The sequence below is a fragment of the Styela clava genome, chromosome 14, assembly GCF_964204865.1.
Source record: "Styela clava chromosome 14, kaStyClav1.hap1.2, whole genome shotgun sequence".
Classification (NCBI taxonomy): Eukaryota; Metazoa; Chordata; class Ascidiacea; order Stolidobranchia; family Styelidae; genus Styela; species Styela clava.
Genome location: NC_135263.1, coordinates 13,653,942 through 13,671,233, shown reverse-complemented (window position 1 = coordinate 13,671,233; position 17,292 = coordinate 13,653,942). Strand labels below are relative to the sequence as shown.

The following is a 17,292-nucleotide window of genomic DNA, read 5'->3' as shown; positions in this document are numbered from 1 at the left end:
ATAATACTTACATACCTTCCACATACTTATTGAAATCGATCGGATGAGAAAAACGGGGATCTTAAGCTATTTGCAAAATTAGATAGAGTAAATCATATGAGCAATGCAAAAGATAATTGTAGACAATCAGAACAAATATACCAATATAATATTGATAGGATAGATACAATATTGTTAGACTTATGAATCAAAAAAATCGGTACTGATGAAACCCAATGTCACGAGAAGACACTTTCAATATACCACAATATCAAACACGAAGAAGACCCGACTGTAATGGATAGAAATAAATATCATTGTTGATTCTACATACTCAAATCATTTGAATATAGACGAATATTGTAGTGGCTTTTCAAAAAAAAATAATTCTTTGGCTCAATCTTGTCAATCTTCCATACCAATTGTTCTGTGAATGAAACGCACTTACATTTACTCTGGTATAAAGTTCGAAAGAATATTTATTTGTAGAATATAAAAAGAAGATTGAACTTCATTGGTGCTGGTGGTAGAAATACATAACTAGTTTAAAAACCCGTGAAATAATTGGCAATGGAATATTTTAGCCTATAAAGGGTGCTTCCAGTAATCAGGCAATGCCAAAATAAAAGAATTAGATATACGATTGGACCATATTATTTGTCTATTTCAGGCAGATTTTCCTCCCTTTACACTCGAAAAGCCCAAGCTGGTTTTCAAAGAGATTTTGCGTTTGCAACAGAACGTCTGTTGAACGGTAGTTCGAAGTAGTTTGAACACGGCAAAATGTCTTCTTATATAAATCCCCTTTCTTTTGTTATGTAACTATTAAAATAATTCCTCGCTTAAAAATTCCACTGTGATGCTTGTTGTTTCTATCTATTGTCCTGTATCACGAACAATTCAAAGGAATATATATCACGCATGGTTACAATGTATGTGGCTAAAGAATATATTGTTAGTAACGTTATCAAAAATTGTATTGCAACACAAAAAGGAAAAATTGTACCACAATGAATCCCAGTGCGTTATTTCAAAGAATTTTATTTTCGTTAAGGAACTTGTCCACAACTTAGCAACTTCAATTTTTCCCTCTAGTGCAATCACAGTCATGCTCGTCGTAGAATGGAATATATACTGCCAGAGTGAACTAGTATTTTGTAAGTACCAGATTATGTTCGGTTACGGATCATCGACTACTGTCTTAAGATTGCGGGCCCGAAATCATCTTTGCTCGTGACGCCAAGGATACGCTTGGTTTACATAAATAATATTTCGTTATGTTTAAAATTATTTAATAATTATGTTCAAAAACATGGGATTTATTGGGAATGTTCAAATTTTCGTTGCAATAGCCGATACACTAGTTTCAGTTCCAATTCTCCTCATCCAACACATTGAAAAATGTCTCGGGTGACTAACACAAAATAGGTTTTTTAATCGTGAGAAGCGTTGTAGTATATTGAAATGTATCAATAGATTTTTGAATAAGTTCATTTCATACAGATCAGTACATTTCATCATTCAAATAATCTATTACCTAAAAATTTCATTATGATTATTTATTTTTCTCTATATTGTCCTATACCACGAATATTTCGAAGTAATACACATAACGCATAGTTACAATGGATGTGTTGGCAACGTGATCACAAATTGTATCCATTGCAATAGATGAATTGTTGTGGTCTTATTGTTCCACAAGACATATACAATGAACCCCAGAGCGTTAAATCGAAAAAAAAAAATTGTGTAAATGAACTTGCCCCTGACTTGGCAACTTTAGGTTTGTTTCTCTCTGTAGAGCAATCACAGCCGTGATCGTCGTAGAATGAGCGTAAATTATGATTAAGGCAAGAAATCAGCATCAAACTTGGTTGAAAATGATATTGCAGATGTCAGCCTCTGTTAGTGCAAAGTGATGGAGTAAATAATTGGTAATGCAGATAATCAGTTTGGTCGTGTATGTTATCACCACCACTTGAGGTCAAGACACCAACGCGTTCTAATGTGGAAATATGTACGAAATATACACATAATATGTATATACACATATGTACTGCCACTTTGAGCTAGTATTTTGAAAGAACCAGATTGTTTTCGGTTAGGGTCTAAAGATTGCGGGCCTGAAGTTCCTAGCTAAAATCATTTTTGATTTTGATGTCAACACAGTCGAGACAAAAATCACAACGATACGATTGGTTTACATAAGTAATATTTCGATATGTTTAAAATAATTCGATAATTATGTTTAAAAACAATGGATTTGTCGGAATGTTCAAATTATCGTTGTTAAAGCCGATACACTAGTTTCAGTTCCGATTCTCCTCATTTCCACCTCATCAAACACAATGAATCAAAAATATATTTCACGGGTGATTGAGACACAATAAGTTTTTGAGTCGTGAGGGGCATTGTAGTAAAATCTTTGTATCCATAGAATTAGCCATTATCATAGAGTTTAAGCTAGGCAGCTAGGTTGGCTGTATCTTCCTTTTAGAAGAAAGAAAAAATGTTTTATTTATAATTAGATTATTCAAAAATCAATAATGTACTTTAAAGGGACTTTTTGAATTGTTTTACTTTAATCTTTCAACACGATTTTATGTTGTGTATTGGCATTTACATTATAAACAATAATATAATCAAGCAATCACGACAGCAGATTGATAATATAAAATTTGTAAAGTAATGTGAAGAAAAAAAGTGTATCAAAAAACTTCTCTCCCAAATTAGTTATAATATATGCGATGATATCAAAATTGTTGTTGTTTCGATTTATGGCTTACAAGGTATTGACTGAGGAATCCTGATCTAAAATAAATTCGGCAGATAGTAATTTTATTGAAATTGTGTTCAAATTTTATCTAATTAAGCAAATTGACTTTTTTAGAAGTGTCCATTGAACTGGTAACCCTCAGCTTAATCTGTACCCAAAAAGTAGCCCTCGGCTTCGAAAAGGTTGGTGACCCCTGCTCTAGAGTCTTAGCATTAAGCTAGGAGCAATAACAATTACCTCTTTTAATTAAAAAAAATTAATTCGAATAAAACCTCTTATTCTGCCAAATATACATGTAGTGATATATATGCTATATTTTAATATATTGAAAATCATTGGGTTGAAAATTATTCAGTTAATTTTTACTAATACAGATTACGGATTTAGCTAAGACATTTGTTCGTTAGGTAAAATTTACATGTCCTGTTTTCTTTAAAAATTCTGAAAAACAATGTGAAGATGAGTAAAATATGCAAAGTGTACAAAACTTTTGGAGCGTGCCAATCTGGATCTTAATGTAGCAACGATCATCCAACGGAAAATTCAGAAATTCAGAAAAACTTGCTGCTTACAGAAATTTTTTCTGCCAAGGTAGAAAAAGTTATTAATCGTAATATTATTATTAAAAGAATTGGCGAAGACAGATCAGAAATCTATTTCTTTCCAAATACTTCCTGGCATCGATTGGATGCTGATGAAGGAGATCTTGTGATATTTCAAAAATCAGCAGAAAAAGAAAAACGGAGCAATAATAATTTTGGTAGGATAGCTACAATATTGCAAAAAGCGTGTGGTCATGGATTCGAAGGAAAATTCAAAGTTGATCCACATCTTGTGCAGCGGGCCTTTACCGTGGACACTGAAGGAACCAGACGTCGCGATGACGCTTTTAGTATTGAACAATGTCAAAAATGCGGAGAATCCGATTGTTATAAAATAGGAATACATATCGTTGCTGATTCTGCTTGCACACATCCCGAAGGTAAAGTTGGATACGCAATTGGTTTTTCGAGAAAAAGTATTTGTTTGGCTCTGTCATTTTTTTTTCATAGCAATTGCAAAGCGCATTCCCAAAGCACAGGAAAACCAACATTTACTCTAGTACAAATTAAGGAAGAATTTTCATTCACGAAATGTCCGGAAAATCGGAAGAAAATTCTCTGGGATTATTTCATGGATAAAAAATCTCTTCAACGAGGCCGACATGTTATCTCTTCTAAATCGAGTAATATTAAAGACTGGAGTGTAAATCTACTTGTAGGCGAAATCATGCATCGTTACAACCAATGTGCAAAGCAATATGTTCTTGGAAATGTAATCACAAAATGTACATCTATTGCAACAAAGAGACGGGATAATCGTGATAACAGTCTTATTGTTCCAAAATTCATATACAATAATTCACAGAAGGTTATTTCGAAGAAAACATTTGGCGCCGAGGAAATAGCACCTTTCTTGGCAACTTCAGATTTATTTTTTTCTGTAGAACCATCGAAGTCAACTAGAGTGCGTGTTAAATACCACAAAGACGTGAAATTAGCATCAGACTTGGTTGAAGATGATATCGTAGATTTCACATCACCTCTGAGAAAAAATTTCAGCAAAATTAACCAGGAAATATTATTAAATTCCATTATCTCATCACGACCATTACTGTACACACGAGATGAATTGCTCAGTCTGATTTGCATTCGCTACAAAACTCCACACTTAACTGACGCTGTTATTACAAATGTTGGTGAAATTAATTTTTCAGTCTACTATAATTTTATAAATGAAAAACACCGTCTTAATAAATATAAACCAACTAAACTAATTTATTACAAACAAATTCACTACAACAGTGAAGTGATCCCCGATAATGGAAAGATTAATGTACGTCTCAAGAATGTTTTTTGTAATAATTACTTCAATGATCAATACGTGAATTTGAATCGAAATAACCTTGACGATATATTAGAAGATTGGGAAAAGGAAAATTTTCCCGAGAAAAAAATCAAAGAATTTTTTGATAGTCAAAAAAATCCAACGGAATTGTCATATCCATACAATGAGGATGGCCTCGATACCATGTTTACCGTAGCATCTAATTTCAGACTAAAGCTTCAAGTCTCAGAATATAACGCTGGTAAAAACGACGGACTGGACTTGAGATTGATCAGCATCGGATCAAATTGTCATTTGTGCTTGACTCACATAAAAAATCCCGATTTCGCATTCAGGTCAGATAGAATAGACATTAATGCTCTGGGTATCATGGAAAACATTGAATTTTTGGAGAGAGCCATTACAGACGGACGAAAACCTTCGATTATAAGGCTAGAAAAGGTTGAAGTGAGATGGGATTCAAAATTTTATCTAGGAGGCTCGTTCAAATTTACGAAGCCGGTTCATGTAGGAGATTTTCTTTGTATTCGCAAAGATATTTCCAAGAGCAATGGTAATCCTTATGTTTGGGTAGCCCATGCAGTAGTAAGAGAATTTACAAAAAACAATATTTTGTTCTCAGTTTGCACTTTATCTCAAGATGACAGTCCTGACAGTCCTCTTGGAATTGATGATTTTTCTGTGGAAATTATACAAATTCCTAATTGTCACCAGTCTGAAATCAGAATTGAACGGTCCAAATCTATCTAAAGTGTACTGAGTGCTTTTATGAGAAGTGAAAGATTCCAATTTACATTCACTCAACTGGGACTTAACACGCCGTGAAATTGCGAAAAGTGAACGACATCTGTACTTTATATATTTAGATCCTACGTATTTGTTATTTAGTTTACCTTTTTTTTATTGGTTTTTTCATCTCTAGATCCTAAGAATGGTATGAAAATGTCTTAGAAATCATTTCATTTCATCGTTTTCATGTATGTAACAACTGTAATACAATAAATGAAATGCACATGAATAAGGAACCAATAATAAGGACAAAAGTCAGTAAATATTTATTTGTCAAGTTTGACATGAGTAAAACGTTATGTAGTTTCTGAACAATTAAATCTGAATACAATTAAATTACATGCATGATATGAAAATTGACTGGAAAATATATTTCAAATTAAGTACTGTAAACGATTGATCCAAATGAAATCGTCTTTATTATTTTCTCCTCATTGTTATCGAAAATGAGTGTTGGTGTATATATATGTATATATTAATAAAAAATCCTAGAAGAAATACGTGTCTACATCTTCGTCCATAACAATAATTCAGAAAAGATGTTCCTGATATGCAAAGAGCTGATATGTTTATGAAAAGAACGTGATGTTCTCGGGTCAGTCGGTTCAGTATTTGTCTCAATCTATAAATCGCGGAGTACAACGGCTGGAATAAAGTTTACCACGAGATTTTTGATATTCGTTTCAACATATTAAACTCATAGCCAAAACATTTAACAGAAACTTTTGACCATATTCAATGGGGAGAGAGATGGGGGTGCATAACATAATTATGTCAATGATTTAAATTTCCCGGTGTTTGAAGAATTATGGTCGAATGCTCTTGTTTCTTTCTAAAACACAAATTGTGTTAGTTATATAATAATGATATATTGTTATTACTATCATTTTTGAACATTTATGATATGATTTTGTCATACTGTATTTCACAATTTAAAGTTAATGTGTCATTATGATATCCTAATTTTGTTTTCCAAAATGCGTAATGAGACTAAAAGAAAATTTGCTTATTACTTAGTAGTTAGCAATTATACTGATCTTATTTAACAAATGAATATATTAGCCAATAGTTTTGAGCAATAAAACATTCAAAATGAATTGTAATCTAATTGTATCAAATTATTTGTTTATTGGGCTACTTACAGTCCGTTTAAACTGGAAAAATCCAAGCTAATTTTCGAGGAGATTTCGCGTTTGTAGGAAAATTTTTAATAAAGATTTGGAAGTACTTTGAACTCTTCAAAATGTTTTATTATATACACCTATTTTCTTTTGTTATGTAACTATTAAAATAACCCCACACGATTTAAAAATTTATTGTATTGATTGTTGTTTCTATCTATCGTCTTGTACCACGAACAATTCGAGTACGCACAATATATTATACTATTCAACTAATATAAATATGATGTCACGAAACACTAGGCCCCACCTGTGAAATATCCTGAATAAACAATATTTGTTGCATAGTCATGATGGGGATCTGTTCATATTCGAAACACAGATAAACGAGTGGCAAAAGGGCAAGCAAAAAATAATCGAAAGCATTATAATATTGGTAGAATAGTTATAATATTGCCGAAATTGAGAGCAAGGTTCACCTTGGACACTGAAGGAGCCAGGCGTCACAATGACGCTTTTAGTACTGAACAATGTCGAACTAATTGTAATTAAAAGGAATCCATATCACTGTTGATTTAGCATAGGATACTCACACCTCGCATAATTACAATGAATGCGATAAAGAATATGATGTTGGCAAAGTTATCAAAGTTTTCAAATTGTACATCTATTGAAACAGGAAAACTGGAAAAATTGTGATAACGGACTTATCGTTCTACGAGTTATATACAATGTATCTATCACATACCGTTGTTTCAAAGAAAAGTAAATGTGTTGGGGACTTGCCCCTGACTTGGCAACTTCAGGTTTATTTCTCTCTGTAAAGCAATCACAGTCGTGATATTTGTAGAATGGGCGTAAAATATGGTCAAGACAAGAAATCAGCATCAAACTTGGTTGAAGACGATATCGCAGATGTCACTCCCTGTCCCTGATTCAATAGACTGTTCGAATTGTCGCTGTAATAGCCGATGCACCAGCTTAATTCACAACTTTCGGAAAGTTAAATAAAATAGTTAAATACGTCAAGTGCATTTAGCGAACATTGGAATCGTTTAATATTCAATTTTTCAGAATGATGTGAACTTATATGAATTTGTAATAAAAAATATTGAGCAATTATTGAGGTATTCGCGGTGAATCTTCACTCGAGAACAACATAGGCTACAAGACAATAACAAAGACAGCGTTCGTGATTATGTGCTTTGTCTCATTTAGCGACTCTTTTTCAAGCAAGTTCCATTAATAGTTCATGATATAACACACTCCTAATGTAATATTATTTCGACATATCAAATGAGACTAAACAAAACGGAAACGAATATCATTGTTCTCATTGTTCTCAATTTCGTGGGTGATGGGGACAATAGTTTTTTTTTTTATTCAAGAAAGGGATATTGGTATGTATGTATATATCCATAGGTTGTCGAATTATAAAAAATTTTAAAGAGTCGAATCTAGGCATCTGAGAGAATAGTAGCTTTATTACAATAAAACGAAGGAAAGTTGTATCATAATTAGTGAATGTGATTTCCAGATATTACTACCGTAATACGAAGTGTCTTCCTAAGTTTTTGTAATATTTATATTCTAAACAGTAGATCTAGACCAGGGCTTCCCAAACTAGGGGCCGCGGCCCTGGAAGGGGCCGTGAAACGAATTTTAGGGGCCGCAAAGTGAACACCAAATTTACACAAAGTTCCATATATATTGTACTTTTTCAGACTCTTGATTCAAAATACAATTATTATACAAATAGTGTAAAACAAAGATTTCACGATTCCGAGTGAATGCATCATCATAATACCGTGTTTTTCCGAAAATAAGACACTGTCTTCAATTTCTTTCGAAAATAACACTAGGGCTTATTTTTGGGATAAGGAATAATGAGATTTTTTATTATACAAAATATGAATACTGATTTCCATTTACTTATAAATAGCACGTTTTTATTTAAAATAACTACTCCGTATAGATTATTAACCATTTAAAAAAGTAGAAAATATTTCTTGCGATCGACTGGGACGCAGTGGTTCTCGAATCTCATCGTATTGTGACGCCCTTCGAAAATATGCTCAAGTTGCGACCCGTGAAAATACGTACTGATACCTTTTAATAAAAGATCTTTTTCGCAATGAGTTTCATATAAACGAACAAACAAAACTTAACGACAGTCATTGAAATCGCAATTGATGGGCCTTGGTAGAAAAGCCTGCTTCATATAAATAATAAATCTCAAAGAAGATAGGAGTGCGCAACGCTTTTTGAACCAAGGACAAATAATATTTATCTACAGAAAACCGAATTTCCAGAATTAAACTTTTCTATTATAGCAACATCACAGATAAGATCAATTTAATCTTTCTTTTTTCCAGTGAAAGTAGAAGATATGGTTTGTTTAAGAGGTTCACGAATCACGAAATTTTGCGACGTCCTAGCAAAATTAAAACGACGCACTTCCACGAGATTGAGTCAAAAAAAAGTTGAGCTATCGACTAAGTCTTTTTTAAAAGCGAGCGCTTATATTGAAATCTTTTTTAAAATTCAGGCTTGGTCTTATCCTCGGGGAAACACGGTAGAATGATCGCGCTTACATAACAATGCATATTCTGATCGCGAAACCCGATTTACGGTTTGCATAACAATGACGGCTTTTATCATTAGGCTAGCGGTTTCCGAAGACGATTTGCTGAGTGCGCCTCGAAACATATTACACATCATATTTATTCTAAATGTTTTATTGTACCAAATGACGTGTTATGGATCAAAGTCATTTTGCTGTTCTATGTGTTTATTTTCTGTACGTAGGGTCTATTGTTACGTAATATAAGAGATAAACCCTACATGCTGTAATTTCGTATAGGCTGCAGTTTTTTCATTTGCTGAACAAAGTTCATCAAACTTGAGTGATTTCTTTAGCATTTTAAAGAAAACCCAGGCAGAGATAAAAAAAAAGAAACGTTAACTTTTTGCCTTCATTCCTCGGGCCTACATGATTAAAAACCTCAAAAGACATTTAGTACATATTGACGATGACAAAATTGTGTTTTGTTTCGAGGCAGTATATTTTTCGTGTAGGTGCGCCATGAGTTTTTCCCCTGATAATTTGGCGTCGCACAAAATGCTGCCTTATGCTAAGTTTGATCAATAAGAGTGAACAATTCGAGATAAGGACCATGCCGTCGGTAGCCAGACATCGTAATTCATCATTTAGGCCTGTATAAACATACATTGAGCCTTGCTATACAGAAAAAGCATTCGTACCCATTACACTGAATAATTGAGAAACGTTAATCTGAATAAATATGTGCTTGTTTTTGTTATTGAGTAGACATGTTAAAGTTGAGAATTAGCTGTGCCAATAAAACATCAAAAATGCACAATTCGAACTGTTCGGCATTATCGTGGACAAGGGCCGCAAAAAAATTTAATATATTAAAAGGGGCCGCGAGCTCAAAATTTTGGGAAGCCCTGATCTAAGCAAGCAGTCGTAGATAGCAGTGCGCAAGTATAACCTTGGCTGTCCTTGACTCCTTTCATTCTGTATATTTGATTTGATTTCGTTTTTTTTGCGTATAAAAGTTAAAATAGACTTAATGCAATGCCCATCATTTACCTAATTTATCAATCAAAAATCAGGTATTTATGAAGATTCCATAGGCAAAATAAGGATGTAGTTGAAGGATGATCTGTAAAATAGAATATCATTTTGAGGCTAGTTAAACTTAATACAATTTTATCTGATTTTTCTTCTCATTCTTATGGCCTAATCATAAGATCTTACCCACGTGACGACACACGGCTTGAGTGTTTTCTCGCATTGCTAAGTACAAGCGTTCCCGATCTGGACCCATAACTCCGCAAGAGAATTAAAGAGCAGCTGTAGGGGAAAACACGAATTGGCGCCAAATTGATCATGATGCAATTTCGTTTGCATACTTTTCCGATTATAAGAATATTCCTGGTACTGCCTTGTTTTTCATTACCTTTGATCTTTTGATATTCCAAACACAGATAAACTAGTGGCCAAGGGGAGAGCAAAATATAATCGAAGGCATTATAATATTGTTAGGATAGTTACAATATTGTCAAAATTGAGAGCAAGCCTTTACCTTGGCCCTGAAAGAGCCAATCGTCACGATGTCGCTTTTAGTACCAAAGAATGTGGAACCAATTATAGTTAAAATAATACCATATCACTGTTGATTTAACATAGGATACACCTCGCTTAGTTACAATGGGTGTGATAAAGAATATCTTGTTTGCAACGTTATCCTAAATTGTACATCTATTGAAACAGATAAATGGGAAAATCATTATAGAAGTCCTATTGATTCACAAGATATATAAAATGAATCACAAAGCGATGTTTCAAAGCAAAAAATTGACGTTGAGGAACTTGCACCTTTCTTGGATACTTCAGATTTAATATGTACGAAATGTACATACAAATATATATATACACATATGTACTGCCACTTTTAAGCTAGTATTTTGTGAGGATCAGATTATTAACGGTTAGGTATTATCATCGACCATTGTCTTGAGATTGTGGAACTGAAGTTCTTGGCCAAAATAACCTTTGCTTGTGACGTCAACACTGTCGAGACAAAATTCATAACGATAAGCCTGGTTAACATAAATATTATTTCGTTATGTTTAAAATTATTCAGTAGTTATGTTTAGAAACAATAAATTTATTGGACTGTTCAAATTGTCGCTGTAATAGCCGATACACTAGTTTTCCTCATTAGTCCTCATCAAACACAATAACTAATAAATAAATATCGCTGTTGAATAATACACACTAGGTTTTTGAATCGTGAGAGGCATTGCAGTATAATGAATGTTCCAATAGATTTTCGAATTAATTATTTTCATGGAGTTAAAACTAGGCAGCTAGGTTGCTTTCCTTTTTTATTTATTGACAACGAAAGAAAGTTTTATTCACAATTATATTATTCAAAATTCAATACCATACTTCAGAGTGACTTTTTGAATTGTTTTACTTTAATCTTTCAATAAGTTTTTATGTTGTGCATTGGCCTTTGCATTCTAAACACGCATATATTCAAGCAATCATAGTTGCAATTTGTGGTATTATATTTAAAAAGAAGTAAGTATTTAAAGTAAGACTATGGCAAAAACATGTTACCAAATATGTTTTCATTTCTATATGTTTTTCGACTTGTCTAGCGTCTCAGCATCAAACTAAGATCAATAACAAGTAAGACTTCTTAAAAAAACAATACGAGCAATATTTATTCATTCTGTCAAGTATACTTGTAATGTTGTATATGGTTTGTTGTAATATATTGAGAATCAAAGTATGTTGCAAACTGATAGGTTAAATTTTTTCTAATATACAGATTACAGATATTTGAGCTAAGACAAGAGATTTTTGGAAAACAATGTGGAGATGAGAGAGATATGAAGAGTAACCGCTAGTGCAGGGATGGCGAACCACTGACCCGCGGGTCACAAAGTGACCCACCTCGTTTTATTCGTGACCCGCCAAGGCACGACTGAAATTTAAAAAAAAATGCTAACAGAGAGAGAGAGTGAGAGAGATTTATCAGCTCTCCCCAAGTTCACTATTAAAGAATCACAGTTAATGTATTTAAACCATGTATCATCTGATCTGTTTGGCACACAATACATATATCCGTTGATAATAAGACTCAAATTCAAAGAGTTTGGGCGTTAATTCTTAAAAAAGAAAAATATATAGACGCAAATTGTTGAATTCGGGCGTTGGAGCTTGGAAAGTAAAAATAAACCAGCGTGAGCGGGCTTTGAACTTGAAGAGTTGGAGTTGAGTTCTGGTACCTATTTTTGTGTCAAAATTCTGTTAATTGACATACCGCCAGGGACTGAAAACTGCAGGGTTGCGATCGCTCTTTTAAAATCGTTAGTTTCTGGGCCGGTATGGTAATTTTCAAAACTCCGAATCTTGGCCGAATGTCTGCACCGCTGTGTACCGTTATTCAGCTATTGGCTCTGACATTGTTTATGAAATAACAATGCAATTGATCCGTCAATTTCTCGTAACGTCTTGTCTCTTACGGAAGTACATTTGCAGACTATTTTAGGGGATATACGAGAACTAGATGCTAGTTTTCATTTCATTAGTTTCTCGCCTACTATGCTGTTGATAAAACAAAATCCTTCAGACTTGAAATAAAAACCTAGAAATCTGAAATAACAATGGGGCAGTGTAAAAGGGCATTAATGTGGTTGAGAGCTGATCGAGAAATATATTACTTCCAGAGTGGAATTCTCTCCAAACTCTTCAAAACCGTAAAATAATTTGCCGCATCATCCAAAACGTTTTTGGCAATTTGTATGCATGTTTTCGTACTCTAATTTCATAAAATTGGGTGCCATAAAAAGTCCCCAATTAAAGTGATGCATAAGTAAAGCCCAAAAATACACCAACATAAGCTTATAAGATTTGTTTCAGAAGTTTCTTATAGATACAAACATTGATTAAATATCTGTGACCCACTCTCTTCTGTTCGCCGATAAAATTATAATTTTTGACCCATTCATTGAAAAAGGTTCGCCATCCCTGCGCTAGTGAATGAAAGCCAAATTAATGCTGAATATTATTGGAAATGAAATGAATTATTGTTGGATATTATTTTTAAATGGGGAATAATAGTATTAAAAACATTTTTCGACGAAGATATAAAAATGTGATTCATCTCGTATTCTAATCTGAAGTTAGGGATCGAACTAGAGAACCTGAGATCGAAATCAAGAAAATAAATTATTTTTAATAAAATTCTAAGTAAATATTTTGTAAAACTAATTGTCTCGCGTCTCCGCCCTACGGTTGATACAAAATCATAATACGAGTAATTAAGGCAGAATATTTTTGTTCAAATATCACCTACCACTATCTGAGATTGCCTGAAATATTTTACTTGGGACGTCGACACATTGTATTCCACAATCTTACCACTAAGCTTAAATTGCTTGGAAAATATTCATGTTATGGTCATTAAAGAATGTATCGGACAGATGCTTCAATCGTCGTTGTAAAGGCCGATGGACTAGTTTCAGTTATACCTATCGGAAAAACAAATTTAATATTTATTCTTACGTAAAATGCATGTTGCAATCAATGGAATCGTTGATATTTAATTTTATAGAATGACGTGAAATTATATAAATATGTACTTGAAAGTATTGAGTTACTGAAGTCTTTCCTGTGCATCTTTACTCAAGAACAACATAGGCTACCAGACAACAACAAATATAGCGTTCATGATCATGTGCCTTGTTTTACAAAAATGTTGCCTTAAGAGCCTTATTAATGTCAATTTATCGCTACAGATCTGACTTGTATAATATGAAACATATAGAAGTGAAATTATGCGGTCGTAAGTTGTAAGATTATTCGTTACGCATAGAATATATATGCTATATTTTAATATTTTGTTCTGTAATACTATATGCTGAAATCTAATCAGTTAGTTTTTTTTTTTTAAATTACAGATTTTTAATCCAAGGCATTTGGTCGTCCCGATTTCTTCAAAATTTTTGTTTCCTATCGATTCAACGGGAATGTGAAGATGACTACATGCCTCGATTATGATACTTTCGGAACATGCATGTATGGATCTAAATGTAGAAACATTCATTTATCAGCACCTATGAACACAGAGATTTTAGCCGCTGTCATAGAGCAAGTTAGCGACGCAAAACCTATTATCAAAATCAAAAGAGTTGACGGTGAAAAGTCAGAAACTTTTTTCCTTCGGAGACATTCCTGGCATCGAAGGCATGCTTCAAAAGGAGATCTTGTGATATTCCAGAAATCACATAAGGTAAAAACAATCGACAAAGCAGAAGACAATTGGAGACGACCAAAACAAAATAATCAATATAATATTTGTAGGATAGTTTCAGTATTATTAAAATCTACTGATCAAACAATTGGCGAAAGACAGATCAACGTTGCTTCAAATCTAGTGCATGCGTTTTCCTTGGACAGCGAAGGGGCCAGGTGTCATGATGATGCTTTCAGTATTGAACAATGTCAAAAAAGTAGAAAAACTGGTTGCAATAAAATAGGAATACATATTATTGCTGATCTTCCATACTCAAATCCTTTACATATAGTTAAATATTCAAACGGTTTTTTAAGAGGATTTAATTCGTTGGCTTTGTCATTTTATCTTCATACTAATTGTTCTCTAAATGCAAGCGCACCAACATTTACTTTAGTACAAATTTCGGATGAATATTCATTAATAAAACCTCCAAGGGAGCTAGAAACTCTTTGGTGATATTTCATGGATACCAAATCTCTTCAGCGGAACAGTGCTGTTATCCCTTTTGTGTTAGGAGATATTGAAGATTGGAAGGCCAATATACTTGTTGGTGAAGTTATGCATCGGTACAACCAATGTGCAAAAAAATATGTTGTTGGCAACGTAATCACAAAATGTACATCTATTGCAAAAGAAAAATGGAAAAATTGTGACAACAATCTGATTGTTCCACAAGATTTATACGATAGTTCACAAAAAAATATTTTAAAAAATGATTTTTGTGTCGAGGAACTTGTGCCCTTCTTGGCTACGTCAGATCTAGTTCTCACTGAAGGGCCATCGCGGTCAACAAAAACGGTCGTTAAATATCATCGAGATGTGAAGTTAGCATCAAGATTGCGTGGGGATGATATTGTACATTTCACCTCACCTCTGAGTAAATATCAGAGCAAAATTAACCAACAAATATTAATTAATTCTATTCTCTCGCCAAGCTCAACACTGTACTCACGAGATGATTTGTGTGGTCTACTTTGTATTCGTTACGAAACTCCACACCAGGCTGACGCGATGATATCGCATGTAGAGAAAAATGAATTTATATTCTCATATATTTTTAATAACGTAAAACATAATCTGAGAAATTGGATACCAACGAGAAAAATGCGTTACGGTGAACTTCACTACAACGTGGAAGTGGAAACTGAAAATGAGAAGATAATTGTTCATCTCAAGAATGTTAACTGCGATCCCGATAGTTACTTCAATCAAAAATACGTGAATTTGAATCGTGACAACATTGACGAAATATTAGAGGATTGGGGAAATGAATATTTTCCAGAGAAAATTAAACAATTTTTTGGACGTCAAAGATCTCAACCAGAATCAATTTTATATCCTTACAAGATGATTGGTTCTGATACATTGTTTACCGTAGCAACTAACTTCAGACTGAAGCTACAAGTGTCACAATATGACGTTGGAAGGAACGACGAACTCAGCTTAAGATTACTCAGCATCGGGACAAATTGTCATTTGTGCTTGACCCACGTAAAAAACCCCAAATTGGCATTCATGTCAGATAGAACAGACATTAATGCTATGGGTATCATGAAAAACATTGAATTTTTGGAAAAAGCACTCACAAACGGACGAAAACCTTTGATATTACGTATGGAAAATGTTAAAGTTCACTGGGATTCAAAGTTTCATTCGGGAGGATCCTTCATATGTTCGAAGCCGGTCGGCGTAGGCGATTTACTTTGCATTCGACAAGATGTATCAGAAAAAAATGGTAGTGTACAGTACGTTTGGGTAGCTCATGCAGTGGTTAAGGAAATCACAAATGACAACGTTTTATTCTCGGTTTGCACATTATCCCAGGATGAGTTCTGTGAAGGAAATTTTTTTTCCGTGGAAGTGTTACAGATTCCTAAGTGCCATCAGCCTAAAATTGGAAATTAACGTACTTAAGCTTTTGTATTGTACATCCATTATTTAGCATTGTTGGGTACCAACATACATGCGTTAGAATTAGATTAGCGCTTCTATAGACGTAAAAACATGTATCTCATATACATAGGACTTTTCATGTACATATATATTGATGGGTTGCATTACGAATATTTTCATAGATTTTTCATATTTTTGTATTAGCAAATATATCCAAAAGTTCATTCAATATTTTTTTTATGTACTTTATAATGTTCATTTCCAGAGTAGAGGTTCCGACTTTTATTTTGCACGTGAAAGTTGAAACAAACAGCTAAAAAAGAATTCCTTAGTCATAGGTGTGTCCCTTACGTCGAGATTACAGGCAACATTGGATAACAGAGAAAAATTGACGATGAAATTGAAGTGGCTTCAGCATAATTTAAGTTGAATGTTTTTTGTAATATTTTTGATCTAATTATGAGAGGCTTTATACATAATGACGCCTAATTTCGGTTTTTGGAGCTTTATAAAAGAAGTGTTTTTGGACACCCTCCTACACTTTACAATTCGTAAAATGCATTTAGTTGAGGTATATTTTCGCTATCTTCACTTAACCATAGTTTGAATCAACCAGAAATGTATCATCTACCAAAAATGAAACGACTGGAGTGAATGAGAATGAAACAGCTTTCTCGGTTATTTAATTTAGGCATTTGATTTACCTGGAGACTGCTTGCATTTTTCAGCGTTGTAACCAGTTGTTACAACTGCATGATATAAATGGAATAGTTGGTGACAAGCTACTCTCATTTAATGCTATGTAGTGTTTGAATGCGAAACTATGGTATATATCAGGGGTGGCCAACACGTCGATCGCGATCGACCGGTCGATCGCCACGTCTCGAGCAGTCGATCGCTTCTGATGTTGAGTGAATTTTATTGAAATACCCCCAAAAATTGCTTCGAACCAGTTGTGTGTTTTAATAAAGGAAGAACGTACTTTACATGCGCAAAATACAATATA

The 17,292-nt window shown here is 33.5% G+C and overlaps 1 long non-coding RNA gene across 1 annotated transcript in view; it reads left to right on the top strand.

The window, feature by feature from the left end:
- Positions 1 to 12,002, top strand: part of LOC120340919 (uncharacterized) — a 92,171-nt gene extending 80,169 nt beyond the window's left edge. The window contains exon 3 of the long non-coding RNA XR_013480356.1: positions 11,922 to 12,002. This is a non-coding gene — a long non-coding RNA (uncharacterized LOC120340919). The remainder of the gene's footprint in view (positions 1 to 11,921) is intronic.
- The last annotated feature ends 5,290 nt before the right edge of the window (positions 12,003 to 17,292 follow it).